Source organism: Amyelois transitella, chromosome 22, assembly GCF_032362555.1.
Source record: "Amyelois transitella isolate CPQ chromosome 22, ilAmyTran1.1, whole genome shotgun sequence".
Taxonomy (NCBI): Eukaryota; Metazoa; Arthropoda; class Insecta; order Lepidoptera; family Pyralidae; genus Amyelois; species Amyelois transitella.
In genome coordinates, this window is record NC_083525.1 from 8750479 (window position 1) to 8767393 (window position 16915).

At 36.4% G+C, this 16915-nt stretch overlaps 1 protein-coding gene across 2 annotated transcripts in view; it reads left to right on the forward strand.

The window, feature by feature from the left end:
* Positions 1–16915, forward strand: part of LOC106140284 (poxin) — a 209168-nt gene that overhangs the window by 30524 nt on the left and 161729 nt on the right. Inside the window, exon 1 of one of the 2 annotated variants that reach the window (XM_060950799.1) lies at positions 5038–5043. The exons of the other annotated variant lie outside the window; for it this stretch is intronic. The gene's annotated coding sequence lies outside the window, so the exon portion shown is untranslated. Of the gene's footprint in view, positions 1–5037; positions 5044–16915 lie in introns of those variants that run through there. 2 annotated transcript variants of the gene reach the window in all.

A 16915-nucleotide genomic window follows, 5' to 3' on the forward strand; every position in this document is an offset into this window, starting at 1 on the left:
TTGGGACTTATTTGTGAAAGCTAAGGACTTAAATCTTAGAAATACAAGAAATCCGGATAGAATAGTGCTACCTATAGTACCCAGAACAGTCTTTTACAACAAAAGCTGCTATGCAATGTGTGGAAAGATATTCAATGCACTTCCAAACGATATCAAAATACTTCCTATAAAAAAGTTTCAAAAAGAACTAAAGTTGTGGCTCATAGAGAAATGTTTTTACACTATTGATGAGTTTTTCCAATGGCGCCAACGGTGATATTATTGTAGTTAACATTGATATTAAGATGACATTTTAAATTATTTAACTTATTTGTAACATAATTAATTAAGCGCTGATTGTAAATTAGGATTTAGATAACTGACATCCAAATATTTGTACGCCTGATTATAAGGCAGAATGCATGTACCTACTTAATTATATCGTGACCATCTGATTGTAAAAAATTGTATTCTAACAAATAAATGATTTGATTTGATTTGCATACTTGCTTCATACATGAGGGCGTCAATGGTGCCCAAAATAACTATTCCACGCGGACGAAGTCGGGGGCACAGCTAGTACAGACATAAAATCGCGCTTTTCCGGGGGAGAGACTACATTAGGCAGAGACTACATCTTTCCACTTGCCACGATTTTTGCATACTTCTTTCGCTTCGTCCACATTCAGCTCGGTGGTTTCGGGTACTCTTGACCTGACCATTTGCCAGGACGTCCTTAACCTGTCACTATTTGAATCTCGATACCATCACTAAGTTATTCAGCTGAGCAGGCCACGTCCAAAACTGTTGGCTCAGCCTGCCCCGTAAGGGATAAAGATGTGATTACAGTATCAATGCGACTGACTCAGAATTGAGTCAGTATTTTCAAACCCGGTACCACTCGCTTCCGGATCGCATACCTCAACCACGCAGTCAGTCTACGGAAATAGGAGGCAGTATTGACCGGTCATTCTTTATGTAAATCTGATAAGGCCTCCTTGGCATCAGCTTGAAGGCCATCGTCAAGGTTTCTGGTAGCCAAGGTCTTTGGGAATCAATATGCAACTATTGATAGCTATCTAAACACGTGTAGAGAAGGATAAAATAGCTACGTGCCTTTTATATTTAGCCCGCGTGGAACAAAGAATCCTTTATATTGCAATTTTCGCGCGAATTTTGCGAAACTCTTTCCAAAATACACTCCTATGTTTAAGCTGAGTATTGTCTGTCGAACCGTCAGTCACTGAATATATGTATATTTATATTATATAATACTTACATATAATGTCTACATCTCTTGCGGGGAAGACAGAGCCAACAGTCTTGAAAAGAGAGATAGGCCACGTTCAACTGTTTGGCATTGAGATTCAAATAATGACAGGTTGATAGCCCATCGCCTAAAAGAAGAATCCCAAGTTTTTAAGCATATTCCTTAGTCGCCTTTTAAGGCATCCATGGGAAAGAGATGAGGTGGTCCTTTAAATTAAACAGAAGAAAAAATAATCACGCAAACATGACAACAAATAAATAATAACAGAAAAAGAAATGAATGGAGGACAATCTACTTAACCTTTTATGGCTCAGAATATAAGTGAGAAAGTCACGCGGACTGGGGCGACTCAAATTATTTATTTACGAATATAAGACTTTTCACAGAAAAAAATATGGGTAAAATGATGATTTATCTGAAAAAAAAAACTTTAAAAGTTTACTTACTAAAAAGGTTTTCTTAGCTAATTGGGTGAGTGTGTGTTTCTTTGCTTTCATTATTTATTTAATCGATCATATTTCGTTAAATTTGACACACACTAGCTTTCTAAGAGGGACATAAGGTAGTACCTTTCTTCCATCCTTAAATATATAGCAATATTGTGCCATGTGGTTGCCGGCACCAATAGAAAAAAGAATAGGAACACTCCAACTCTTTCCCATGATTGTCGTAAAAGGCGACTAAGGGATAGGCTTATAAACTTGAGATTCTACTTTTAGGCGACGGGCTAGCAACCTGTCACTTTATATGAATCTCAATTCTATCAGTAAGCCAAACAGCTGAACGTGGCCTATCAGTATTTTCAAGACTGTTGGCTCTGTCTACCCCGCAACGGATATAGACGTGATTATATGTATGTATGTATGTTAAATATATAATAACTGTTCCCTTGAAATGATGCGGTAAATAATCGTTAACGTAGTAACTGACAGACAGCTAAACACATAATTCTCCGTTTTGAACTGTGAAGTAAAATACAAATTGAAAGCTCCTTAACATTTTTTCTCATTATCAAATACACGGCGGAATTCGGGCGCGTAATTCAAGACAAGGCAGCGACTTAATAAAACTTTGTAAAATATGTAAGCCTAATTTACTGGGTCCCAGAGGAATTTGCACCCCAATCGGGATCCTCTTTACATTTAGTCTGGGACCAGAGGCCCGATTCTTACGCGTTCGAAAAGATCTCATCTGTCCTGGTTTAGAGTTTATAACCTAAGCCGTTCCGCTTCGGGACAGCCCTCGTAGTATGACACTTGGCGACAATTCTCTCTCTCATTTGATAAGCAAGTTATTTATATACATATTTATTTTAATATTTATGTAAATATATATATTATTTATATAGCCTAGACTTTACAATAATTTTAATCAATGTTAGTCAAAGTTTCGTTGACTGGATTTTGGAAATATCAAATTTTTAATTTTTTTCATGTTGTTCATTCGAAGTGTTTAGTTTAAGTTCTCGATAGCTACAGAACAGAAGTGGCCAATTAGGTTTTACTTGTTCAAATAAAAATAAAGTGTATTTATTTATTTTTGAGTTATGAATGTGGATGAAGCGAAGGAAGTATGCAGAGATCGTGACAAGTGGAAAGAGGTAGTTTCTGCCTTCCCCTCCGGGAAAGAGGCGTGATTTTATGTATGTATGAATTTATTTTTGACTGAGATATTACGCTTGTAATAAAAACCAATGTTGAAACGACAGTTTTGTTTAATATCTTTATAACGATGAAACGTAAAAACACTGAAACAAAACCACGTAAAAATTTAAATTGTATTTCATAATTATTATAGATTCCAGTTCTGAAAATTTATACTTCAGAGAAATCCGGTTTTTACACTCGTTTATGATGCAAAGTGAAAATTCAAAAGTTTGTTTCGAAATCGAATTCGAACGAAAAGTTATTTCGTATACGTGAGGATCGATCCTCAGATTTTAATGAATTCGTGTAAACAGAGTTCCGTCGTCCACCGGACGGACAGTCATTTTATATTTATGAGGCTTTTCAGAGCCCTTGAATTTTCTCAAGAAAGTTCCCATTTAAGGGGTTGGGAAAAGAACCTATTTCTTTCTCGGTTTAACAAGCTTTTGTTTGACTTGAATTACAATGTTAGTTTCAATTATTGACTTTAACGTTTAGTTTATTTTCTTCATATCTTAAAGGCGTAAAGAAGAGAAACTCAAGTGTTATCTTTATGAAAGCTCTTCGGTACATACATACATATAATCACGTCTATATCTCTTGCGGGGTAGACAGCCCCAGCAGTCTTAAAAAGGACGAAAATTCACGTTCAGCTGCACAGCTTAATGATGGAATTGAGATTCAAATAGCGACAGGTTCCAAGCTCATGGCCTAAAAAATGAATCCCAAATCTGTAAGTCTCTTACTTAGTCGCCCTTAACGACATTCATAGGAAGGACAAGCCGTGCTTTTATTCTCTATCTATTAGCATAAAATTTTGTGTCATAATTATACATGGCATACCTTTGTTTAGCCTTATAACTGTTAGGCATAATAATATTTGGCATAACTTTTTAGGCATATTTCTTTAAGCATACCTACTATTAGCATAACCTAACCTAACCTAAGAAGTACTCGCCTTATAGCGCATTAAACTACACTACATCTGCTCCGCGCAAAAAAAAAATAGTCTAAACTATATTTATGCCTATTGAAATACTAAGCCAAAACTAATTATGCCAAAAAACTATAATGTGTAAAAGAAAAAAATAGTCGAATGAAAGGGATCCCAAATGTCGGGAATCACACGGCATGTGATTATACCTATGCATGTATTTTTTTTTCAAACCTGAAAAAGGTAAGCCTCAATGTCCCAGGTGCTTATCAGGCGTTATCGATTTATCGTTAGCGCATTTGTTCCAATCAACGATCATTTGTCACGCCGGCTCGACAGGCAACTAATTCCATTGTCTGTTCGATTTGATTTTTATTTCCACTCGAGTTAACTCTTTGGTAGTTCTAATTGATTAGAATAGAATAGATCTGTTTTCAAAATTGGATATAAGGTATCACTTATTGACGTCACATCACTTTAATCTAATTATAACTATTACCGCTTCCAATGCGCATGCGTAAAAGAAGCGGCGGAGCAAACTACACTGCACCATTTTCAACGGACGTCAATTTACAAATATACTCGTAGATCTCTTAAATCTAAATCGTGGACGAATGCACGATGTCTACATAATAAAATGTGAATGAGTATAAAATTAATGGTTTCAATACGAATATTATGACAAAAAGATATAGATCAAGTAAGAATGTAGGTACATATTGTATAAATTATGTCAATACTATGTCAAATGATTGAAAAATAAGGGGATAAACTAAATGAATGAAACTTACTAATTAACGTCTTAAGTTTTTAAAAGTTGTATGGTTGTGGAGTGGTCCAACTCTATAGTGCCGTGTGGTTCCATGCACATTTAAATAGGACCATTCCAAAGCTTCCTAATGGATGTCGTAAAAGGCGACTAGAGGAAACACTTGAGATTCTTCTCGTATCCGACGGGCTAACAAAATGTCACTATTTGAATCTCAAGTCCATCTTTAAGCTATACGGCTGAACGTGGTCTTTCAGTCTTCCCACGACTATTGGCTCTGTCTACCCCGCAGGGGAAACAGACATAAGTATTGTAAAATGGCTATTGATATATCGCTATGAAATATTATAATTATTTATAATACCTATATCATAATATATAATTATTATATAGACGTGATCATATGACGTATGTATGTATGTATGTATGTATATAATTATTAATATAATTATTTTATATTACTTCTCATTTATATGGAATTATCCATATAAATGAGAAGTAATATAAAATAATTAAAAGAGATAGTATGTATGTACTTTCATTGAAATAATACGAGTAGGAACACGAAGAAGATATGGAAAACAGCTTTTCTCACAATATTTTTCAATTAAAATATCTTTTACTTACATCCTATTCATAATAACTAAGTTACCAAATACCACTTTCTTATATATCACTTTTCTGGTTAAATCTCTCACGCCAAATAGCTGATTAATTTATTGAAACAGACATCAAAGTTACAAATAAGTAAATAATTTTACACACATCACACAAAATTACCGTTATCCGTCAAAGTTATATGAATTAGGGATAACTTTCAACAAACCATAGAGTTGCGTAACTGTCGATAATTTGAATATCGATACTTTTCATAAACAAGCATGTTTGCAATGATAATTTATCAGGCTATTCTTTTATCTAAATAATCTAAGCGACAGGTTGCCAGGTCATGAAAGTTACAAATACGTACTTAATTTTGCGCACATCACACAAAATTGCCGTTATCCATCAAAGTTATATGAATTAGGGATAACTTTCAACAAACCATAGAGTTGGGTAACTGTCGATAATTTTAATATCGATAGTTTTCCATTACAGGTAGGTATAATTGCAATCTTATTCTATCAGACTATTATTTTGTCTAAATAATGTAATAAATGTAACTTCTAAATTATCGACAAATTCTGTTACATCTGCCACATCACTAAACGTTAAAAGGAATTCGTAGTTCCCAACTACAGTCGTAACTGCTTTTTATTAAAAAACTTTTTAGTGGAACAAAGTAAATCAACAGAGAAATCTTTACTTTTATTAGTTACACGAAAAGTACAAAACAACGTATTTTTTTTTCGTTTGATGGCATAAGAATTTTTTTTTGTTAAATCCCTATTCCGAGTATATTATAAATGCGAAAGTAAGTTTTTGGCAAGGCAAAGGGTCTAGTGTATTGTTAGTATATCAAGCTAGTGTATTATAATTTAAATGATACCTGTAGGTATAGCATCGATACTATGGGGCGGCGGTATTCAAATGGGTTAGGTACCTACTCCCTACCGATTAAAAAAGTGTGATGACAATTTCGTAACCTATCACGGCTCTCCTCACTGAGTTGTGTACATTAGTTTATGTGCTAACCGACGCTCTTACTTTAAGAGAAAAACATCGTGAGGAAACCTGCACATTCAACTGGATGTGTAAACATGATCCAATGAGCGGTAGGTTCTAATTGTGGAGGTCAGACGGGAATGTTTTCTTGTTGTTAACTGACTTTACTATTCAAGAATGTCATTACCGGACCCCGGGCTCCTCTCTGGAGAGGTGAGGACGCAACCGGGACTAATTTGACGTCAACCAATGTTGTTAAACCATACGTTTTGACAATTATTAAGCGATATGAAGTATCCTATAATAATGAATAAAAATTTTGAATTTGAATTTGTATTCGACTAACGCCGAGCGAATAAGTGAATACTTTTTTTGCGTTTTACATACATACATATGGTCACGTCTATATCCCTTGCGGGGTAGACAGAGCCAACAATGAATGGCCACGTACAGCTATTTAGCTTGATGATAGAATTGAGATTCAAATAGCGACAGGTTGCTAACACATCGCCTAAAAAAGAATCGCAAGGTTGTAAGCCTATCCCTTAGTCGCCTTTTACGACATCGTCGTGAAAGAGATGGAGTGGTCCTATTCTTTTTTGTATTGGTGCCGGTAACCACACGGCACTTTTGCATTTTTGCGTTTATTTACATACACACAAAAAATATACTTTACACATGAAGCGACCGTTTTTACATTAAAATCGTATTTAACGAGGCTTAACCGCACATATTTTTGGACGGGTCGATTGGATTTTGTTGACCTACTTCTGACCGCTTGACCAGATAACATTCATATTCACATTAGATAGATAGATAATTCATTTATTTGATTTGCTACACACAATTTACAATTTGCATATGAAATACAAATTGATTAGGGTGTGAGTTGCAGCACAAAAAGATAACAACTACCATGGCCATTCATTGTTGGCTTTGTCTACCCCGCAAGGGATATAGACGTGACCATATGTATGTATGTATGTATGCAAATTTCAATATCTGCAAAAACCTTTGATCTCTCTGACACTGATTTAATTAATTAATTAATTCAATTTTCTTAATAGTAATGTAAGCAATTAGTAAGTTATGCGTTTTCAAGTAATCATTATTGAATAGTATAATCTAATCAATGAATGAACAGCTTCGGTGATAGAATCGGTAAGGTGCGCAAGATTTAAAATGAGTGATGTGCAGAAAGGCACAGGTTCAAATCCCACCTCGGCCATATACCAATGACTATTTTCAAAGTAAAGTTTATTAGTTTTGTAAGCGGGAGCGATGATTCGGCTCGACCGCCACCAAAGGGAAGATCTTCCGCCAGACTAGGTGTTATGCCTGGGGAACCGCGCGACAGACGATGTTGTGTCGGAGGTTGTATATATAGCTCCAATCCGTGAAATCTTTGCTTGCGCGATTTAGGTTTTTCGCTGTTTATGACTGATAGCGTCGCGTGATTCTATTTTTTTATTTTTGTGACTTATGGCGTATAGATTTCGCCACAGTTTGAATACTAGCCGATGCATTTACGGTGAGGGAAACCATCGTAAGGAAACCTGCACATTCAGGCAACTGGATGTGTAACCATGGATCTCGCTCGCTCGAGCTCGCTTTCCTGTAGCGGCTACTTGCCTTACTTACTTACTTCGAATGTCTTAAAAATGGGGGTGTTAGGAGTTCCTGTAATCTTTACTAATATTATAAGGCAAGAGTTTGTTTGTTTGAACTCGCTAATCTCAGGCGCTGGTTTGAATTGAAAAATTCTTTTTGTGTTGAATAGACCATTTATCGAGGAAGGCTTTAGGCTATATTAAATCACGCTGCAACTATTAGAAGCGAAGAAATAATGGAAAATGTGAAAAAAAAAACGGGGCAAATTATTCAACCTTGAGGGCTTCAATGATGCCCAAAATAACTATTCCACGCGAACGAAGTCGCGGGCACAGACAGTTACAAATAAAGTTTGTCTTTATTCTATAATTTTTTTAATCATCTCTCATATATCTTACCTGCGAAGTTTTACGAAAAAGCCACAAATTCCATAAATAGCATTCCAGCCACTTGCTTTTTTGTCGGGTCCGTAAAGAAGATATTTCAAAATTGACGGGACCCTTTTAATTAATTCCCTAGGAATTTTCAAGTACCTACCTACTACCCTTCAACTTTCCCTCCGTTTTCTAAACAAAACCTCGTTAATTGTATGCATGCGACCTTACAGCCCACTGATAATTATGTACATTGTTAGAGCCACGTTAAGTTTAAAAATTAATAAATTTATCCTGTTAAGTATTTAAAAAATTACTACAAGTATTAAAGTATTAATATAGTGCCGTGTAGTTCCCGGCACCAATACAAAAAAGAATAGGACCACTCCATCTCTTTCCCATGGATGTCGTTAAAGGCGACAAAGGGATCGGCTAACGAACTTGAGATTCTTTTTTAGGCGATGGGCTAGCAACCTGTCACTATTAGAATCTCAATTCTATCATTAAGCCAAATAGCTGTACGTGGCCATTCAGTCTTTTCAAGACTGTTGGCTCTGTCTACCCCGCAAGGGATATAGACATGACCATATGTATGTATGTACAAGTATTAAACGCGCAAATTCTGTTCGCGACCATTCAAAAGTAGAATAAATGGCTATCTCTTGGATAGGCATGGAACAACTTCATACTATGTAGATACACTAATGTCATTAGTTTTCAGTCGCTCGACGACAACGGATCATTGTAACATGATTCGGAACGTCCGATATAAACAAAGATACGTTACGTGAGCGTTTTATACCTGTATCATTTATAAATAGTATAAATGCAACGCGAATAATTCAAATCAGTTGTTAACATCAAACCTCTATTTTTTTTAAAGCTATATATGATATTTAAATCAGTTTCGCCCGTAGTACATAGCCTATTACAGCAAATAATTCAACAAAATTTTCTTCAGTATTTCCGAAGATAAGTCCATACAAAGTCAGAAATTTTACTTCTTTGTAGTGATGGGCAAATGTACATATATACATATAGTCACATCTACATATATCCCTTGCGAAGTAGACAGCAGCCAACAGTGTCGAAAAGACTGAAAGGCTACGTTCAGCTGTATGACTTTATGATGGAATTGAGATTCATATAGTGACAGGTTGCTAGCCCATCGCATACAAGAGTAATCCCAAATTTAAAAGCCTATATAAAGCCCTTAGCCGCCTTTTACTACATCCATGGAAAAGATATGCAGTGGTTCTATTCTTAAGTTTCGGACACCACAAGGCGAAAATGTAACTTATTTAGGTCTTATTTAGTGCTGGAAACTAAAAGGCTGTATTGGTACGAGTACACTAACTAGCACACTCGCCCATTTCACTCGACCACTGTGAGCCCCTTTTTAATTATATTTGGCCTTCGACTTCCTATATTGACCTTATCTGTTCTATCAACCGTAGGGGAAGGTGATCCGCCCCATGGCTGACCTACACAGGGTTGTTATTTGTTTGTACATAAAACTTACAGTCAAAAAGTGCCGTGTGGTTCCCGGCACGAATAGAAATAAGAATAGGACCACTCCATCCATCCTCATCATCCAATAACTGTCACTATTTGAATCTCAATTCTATCAAACTGAGCCTTGCCGTGGCCTTTCAGTCTTTGATGCCTGTTGACTCTGTCTACCCCGCGGGGTAAACGTGATTATACTTATGTTATGTTTTTTCAACCGTGTGGTTTTGGTGGGTTCGAGACTCGCATAACTAACAGGCTTCCCCTGGATTTAAGATACGTGTCTTTCCACATGTGAAATGCATCCTACATCATATCATCCTACAAACAATTAACCTTTTCTGTTATGTGAAAAAAAGAGAGAGACCACATTCTTTTACTTAAGAATTTCATGGAGATCAGTTTAGTTGTGTCACCGTGAAGAGGTAACAAATTAACTTTATGTATGTATGTATGTTAACTCAAATCAACGAAAACGACAAAACGACCACTGTGAGTCATTGTTACATGGATATGTTAAAGGGAATGGGATTTGAACCCAGATACCTTAGAATACGATACTCGTTTGTCTACGTTCCGGCAACCACGGGAAATCACGGGAATATCTATTTTCGCCAGAGTATTACGCCTGGCCTTGAACCCCGGTTTAAACAACAAAGCGTGATCCCTGGGGAGCTACGCCACGACGGATGTCGTAACAATAAACTTGTTTTTTTGTCCCACTCAGCCGTTTTATACTTACGTGATGTTTTTTTCTGTTACGTTAACTACGAAAAATAAGTTAAGAACTGATAGGTAGGTGAGTTCATTATAAAATGTATTATTATTAATAATAATTAACAGACAGACAGACAGAAATGACAGAGTTGAGAGGAATGAATTGTGGTCAGCACTTTCTATGCATGGGGTGAGCAGTCTCTTGATACGAGCACTGAAATCCTTATATGAGGATTCGAGTGCTTGTGTCAGGATAACCGGAGCGCACACTGAGTGGTTTAAGATTGAGAAAGGTGTTAGGCAGGGATGTGTTGCGTCACCGTGGCTGTTCAACCTATTTATGGATAGTTGTTTGACAGATTTGAAAGATTCTGAAAGTGGATTAAGGATGAATGATTTACTCGTCAAATGTCTGCTCTATGCCGACGATCAGGTTATACTGGCCTCATCAGCGGAGGAGTTACAGGAGATGGTAAACTGTATGCATGAAGCTTTAAAAGAGAAAGGAATGAAAGTGAACGTAAGTAAAACTAAAACACTGGTTTTTGAAATGGAGAAAGAAATGACAGCATGTAATATTTTGATTGGAGGAGAAAAAGTTGAGCAAGTGAAAGAGTTTGTATATCTAGGATCAAAGTTTACATCAGATGGCAAGTGTGATAGTGATATTGAAAGGAGAGTGAACGCGGGGAACATGGTGAATGGAGCTTTGCATGCCTTTATGAGCAGTCAGAAACTATCCAAAAAGGCTCGACTGGCTGTGCACAGGGGCGTGTTGGTCCCGACATTAATGTATGGGAGTGAAAGTTGGGTATGGCAAAAGAAGCACGAAAGCAGAATAAATGCAGTGGAAATGAGAGCGTTAAGGAGTATGTTGGGTGTGAAATTGAGTGACCGGATAAGGAACAGCGTGATAAGGGAATGTTGTGATGTGAAAGAAGATGTAGTTACAGGAATAGAAAAGGGTATGTTGAGATGGTTCGGTCATGTGGAGAGGATGAATGAAAACAGGTTGACTAAGCAGATATACAAGGAGAGTGTGGAGGGAAAGGTCGGGGTGGGAAGACCTAGACGAACATATCTTGATCAAATTAAGGACGTCTTGGTGAAGGGTCAGGTCAAAAGTGCCCGAAACCGCCGAGCTTGCATGAAGAGAGTTATGAATGTGGATGAAGCAAAGGAAGTATGCAGGGATCGTGGCAAGTGGAAAGAGGTAGTCTCTGCCTACCCCTCCGGGAAAGAGGCGTGAGTTTATGTATGTATGTATGTATGTATAATTAAAATATAAATAAATTATTAATTATTTATTATTAATTAATAATTAATAATACATTTTTATAATGAACTCACCTATCAGTTTTCAGACATTAGGAAAGCTAAAAATGGATCAAGTTCACAAAAAATTTTGGACTAATTGTTATATGCATGTATTTTAGGAATTAATTCTAATCATTATAGCACTTTCTCACATAAAGTCGAAATAATATAAAATTTATTTGTTTCTATTTCTAAGTCCGCCTATTGTATTTTACAAATTGTAATTGTTACAATAAAGAATAAATAAATAAATACATAAAATCTATGGTTTAACTCACTGAGCTTTAAAAATAAATATTGCTATCGAGAAAACCATATCAGTTTACTGAAAGTACATGTTCATAAGAAGAATGGAACTAAAAGTTTTGAAAAATCTCCTAACCAATCAAACCAATAAAAAATATTACTACGGGCCTAATAAAAAAGATAATGCTAAATTTGTTAAAATAGAACCGCCTCCAATCGATATCCTCCTTTTATAGAAGTCGGTTAATTTCTAAATCCTTATCCTTAATGTTTGTTACACACTTTCCTGAAAACCGCATAGAAATCGTTGCAGCGAAACGCGAGATAATCGCGGACCAACATACATACAGGTCAAACTGAGAACAAGTTTTTTTTTGATTTGGTTAAATTTGTATAAAATATCTCTTCCGTGACGTGTGGTTCCCGGCACCAATACAAACAAGAATAGAAACACTCCATCTCTTTCCCATGGATTTCGTAAAAGGCGACTAAGGGATAGGCTTACAAACTTGGGATTCTTTTTTAGGCGATGGGCTAGCAACCTGTCCCTATTTGAATCTCAATTCTATCATTAAGCCAAATAGCTGAACGTGGCCATTCAGTCTTTTCAAGACTGGTGGCTCTGTCTACCCCGCAAGGGATATAGACGTATGTAAAAATCTCTTCACCAAGCTGTAGTTGCACAACGTAATTTGCACCATAAACCATCTACAAAGTGACAAAGAGTTTCAAGTCAGTCGAGTCAGCGGGCGGAAACTCGTCGCTATAAACTACACTAAGTGATATAAACGGCGCGTGGCATAAGCGATAGCGGGTGGAGTGTTAATTAGTAGATTTCTTTGTGAATAACATATAGTAGTATAGTATCATGTTTCTTAATTTTAGAAGTATGTTATAATTAACATATCTTACTGATGTAAGTATTAGGAATATTATGTACTTAATATAGATAAAAAATTTGCGTTAGTGAATGACACAATAACAGAAGGCAATTCACAGTCGAAACTGTTGGGCGTAGGTAACTTGAATTTGACATGTATTACTATTGTATATTCCTTGAGAAGTATAAGAAAACGCTAAGTATTAAATATATATACATACATACATATAATCACGTCTATATCCCTTGCGGGGTAGACAGAGCCAACAGTCGTGAAAATACTAATAGGCCACGTTCAGCTTTTAGATTACTAATAGAATTGAAATAATTGCCTAAAAGAAGTATCCCAAGTTTATAGGCCTATCCCTAAGTCGCCTTTTATGTCAACCATGAAAAAAAGATGGAATGGTATGGAAACTATTAGAGCCGTGTGGTTCCCGGCACCAACAGAAAAAATAATAGGACCTTAATTTCTGATAAATGAGGTTCTCATTTTATCTCGAGCGGTAAAGGCTCATAAAATCGCTTCAGGTTTTGTCTTGTGCCGCGGGCTTTGAATGTAGGGCGCCGCCCTGACCTTGGGCAGATCGGTCGTTCCGGCAAAATGCCTCGGCTATTTCCGTAACGGTATATCTGACTGCACCTTAACTGAACCCGCCTACTCATTCCTAAATTATATAGTATTCTATTCAATGCTCTCAAAGAATCAAGAAAGTGAAATTTTTATTAATCAATTGCTAATGAATGGTTAACTTTTGCCCGCATTTCTTGTATCTGTATGTACATACATACATACATATAATCATGTCTTTATCCCTTGCGAGGTAGACAAAGCAGAGAACAGTCTTGATAAGATAGGCCACGTTAAGCTGTTTGGCTCAGTGATAAAATTGTAATTCAAAATAGTACCAGGTTGCTAGCCCGTCGTCTAAAAGAAGAATCTTGTATTTATAAGCCCATCCCTTAGTCGCCTTTTACGACTTCCATGGGAACGGTATGGAGTGGTCCTATTCTTTTTTTAATTGTGCCGGGAACCACACGGCGCGGCATCTGTAATGTTTATATGTAATATTCTTTATTAAGTACCTACCTCATATCGTCCTGAACTGGACCATTGATCTGAATAGACTGACAAAGTTGATGTATCGTTAGCTTTGTCAGCAGCCCAAGTGTTCTTAGAAAATTGACGTTAAAAAAAACATGGAGGCTGTGCGGCGCCAATTGATTTTCGGTCAGGGTAAACTTTGCGAGGAAACCTGCATATTCAGGTACTTGGTTTCGAAACCATGATTCAAAACGGGTTCCCCTGCAAAGATTTGGTTCGTTTCGTGTACAAACCTGACTCACCCAACCCTGGATCTGGGTTAGGGCGTACCCTGGGCTCCTCTCCAGAACGGTAAGGATGTACCTGTCAAGAGGAAAAAAGACTTTCAAAGAATAGTATCCTTTGTTATTCAGTCGTCTATCTACAACAGAAGTTAAGAGACTTTGCTGCCGATTTACGGCATTTTGATTGCTAACCTATGCTCTTACGGTAAGGGAGAACGTCATGAGGAAACCTTCAGGTGAATTGATGTGTAACCATGATGCAATATGGGTTTGGTTCTGCAATGGTTGCGGAGATCAGACGGAAGTCGCTTCGTATAAAAACTTTCAGGTCAAAAGCTGCACATCGGTTTCCTCTCCAGAGAAATGAGGATCCAACCAGGAGGAAGATATTAAGAAATGACCCTGAAAAAAATATTTTCACGCACCCCTCTTTTTACGTGTATAGCAATAAAGTTTTAATAAACAAACAAACTTTGCCACGCGTAATTTTCCTAACACAATTCTCGCCAACTTTGTCATTCCTCCAGCATACAAAACATAATGTTGAGTGCTAAGTCAAAACTTCCCAAATTACTCTCCTCACAAGTTACATTCAGATTTTGCTTGGATTTCTTATTTTTGTAGTACATGTCTCGTATTCTTCAAGTATTCCCGTGTTGTAGGTGAATAACTAATTCGATGGTCTCTTGATGAAGTGATAATTATTTCCTCCTAAGTTTGGTTCCCCAGCAAGGTCGAGAAATTTACAGGGTATATAATCGTTTTCAGATTGACCTTTGCCAATTAAAAACTTAAAAAAAAGAATAACTTTAAGTCGGTATCTGTAAAATATATTGTAGTACCTACATACTTTCGGTCAGTTTACTTGTCAGTCAAACAATCATTCACTAGACAGCGTTTACGCCTTTTGGCACGAACATAGTCATTTTCATACATACATACATATAGTCATGTCTAATTGTCTATATCCCTTACGAGACAGAGCCAACTGTCTTAAAAATATTGATTGACCACGCTCAGCTTTTTGGCATTAATTGTTTTTTTTTTTATTGGTGCCGGTAACCACACGGCACCAATTAAAAAAATATTTTCATTTTCATTCCTCTTTATAAACAATTTTAAACTTTCGCATTGCATTATTCTATTTATATATAATACAGTTATTAAACGCGCACGTAACGTACCATTATCTTATCTTGGACGTTTCAAATCTACATATTTATATTGCAAATACATTAATTGCTATTCGCTTAAATACATTTGGTTAAATGAATAATAACTAAAGAAAACTGAACTGGCATTCTCGTAATTCACCTTCTAGTATAATTATCGAGGCCTGAACTATTATAAATAGATGTAGGTAATTAACTTTCAAGAATTTCATAGTTGTAACAAAATGGAGCATTTCTTTTTACGATATCCTCAAACCCATTTACATTATACCAATTCCCATCGCATGTCAAAACAAAATTTAACCGCCGAAGTTCGTTGGCTAATTCGGGCATGAAATACCCCGTTTGGAGTCGTAACTCTTGATGGTTCCGTTTCGATGATTGCCGTCACGAAAGTATTATTATTCAACTAGCGACCCGCCCCGGCTTCGCACGGGTGCAATGCTGATTGTCGTAAAAAGTAAATGACAAAATAATACAAAAAATAATAGGACCACTCCATATCTTTCCCATGGATGTCGTAAAAGCCGACTAAGGGGTAGGCTTATAAACTTGGGATTCTTCTTTAAGGCGATGGGCTAGCAACCTGTCACTATTCGAATCTCAATCATATCTTAAAGCCAAATAGCTGAATGTGGCCTATCAGTCTTTGCAAGACTGTATGCTCTGTCTACCCCGCAAGGGATATAGACGTGATTATATGTATGTATGTATGTATGTAAATGTATTGTGGGATGTCCATGAGATATAGACATATACCATCGCGGAGTTTTCTGTAGACCTTTTCAATGTGTACAAATAATTATTAAATTATTTTGATAAATCTCGTAGGGTTCAGCCTGCAAAATTTGCAATGTAAGCGGTAAAAATATGATAATTAACGACATCACATTAGAAACCTCAAAAATAACAGTATTTCTCCACTATTTAATGGATGTTATTATACATATAAACCTTCCTCTTGAATCACTCTATCTATTGAAAAAACCGTATCAAAATCCGTTGCGTAATTTTAAAGATTTAAGCATGCAAAGGGACATAGGGACAAAGAAATCGACTTTGTTTTATACTATGTAGTGATAGTGAAGCCTACATTCAGAATTTCAACCTATTAATACGAGTACTTACAAACTTTTGCGTTGTATGATTGTGATATATAAACTTGTTTTCTTCATTTAGGCGATGGTCTACCAACCTGTCACTATTTAAATCTCAATTCTATCATTAAGCCAAACAGCTAAACGTGGCCTTTCAGTTTTTCAAGACTGTCGGCTCTGTCTGCCCCGCAAGGGATATAGACGTGACTATATGTATGTATGAATGTATGCCGCAGGATAAAGTTTCCACCGCGCCAACGCAGCCATAACACTAGTACACCAGTAATATTGTGACCATGGTCGGTACTTACTCCCTGATGTGTTGGTGATGAAAAAGTCTTAATCTTTCTTTGGGTACAGCTCAATCTATGTCATTTGTCCTCTATATATTAGATAGATAGATAGATAATTCATTTATTTGATTTGCTACACACAATTTACAATTTCATATGAAATACAA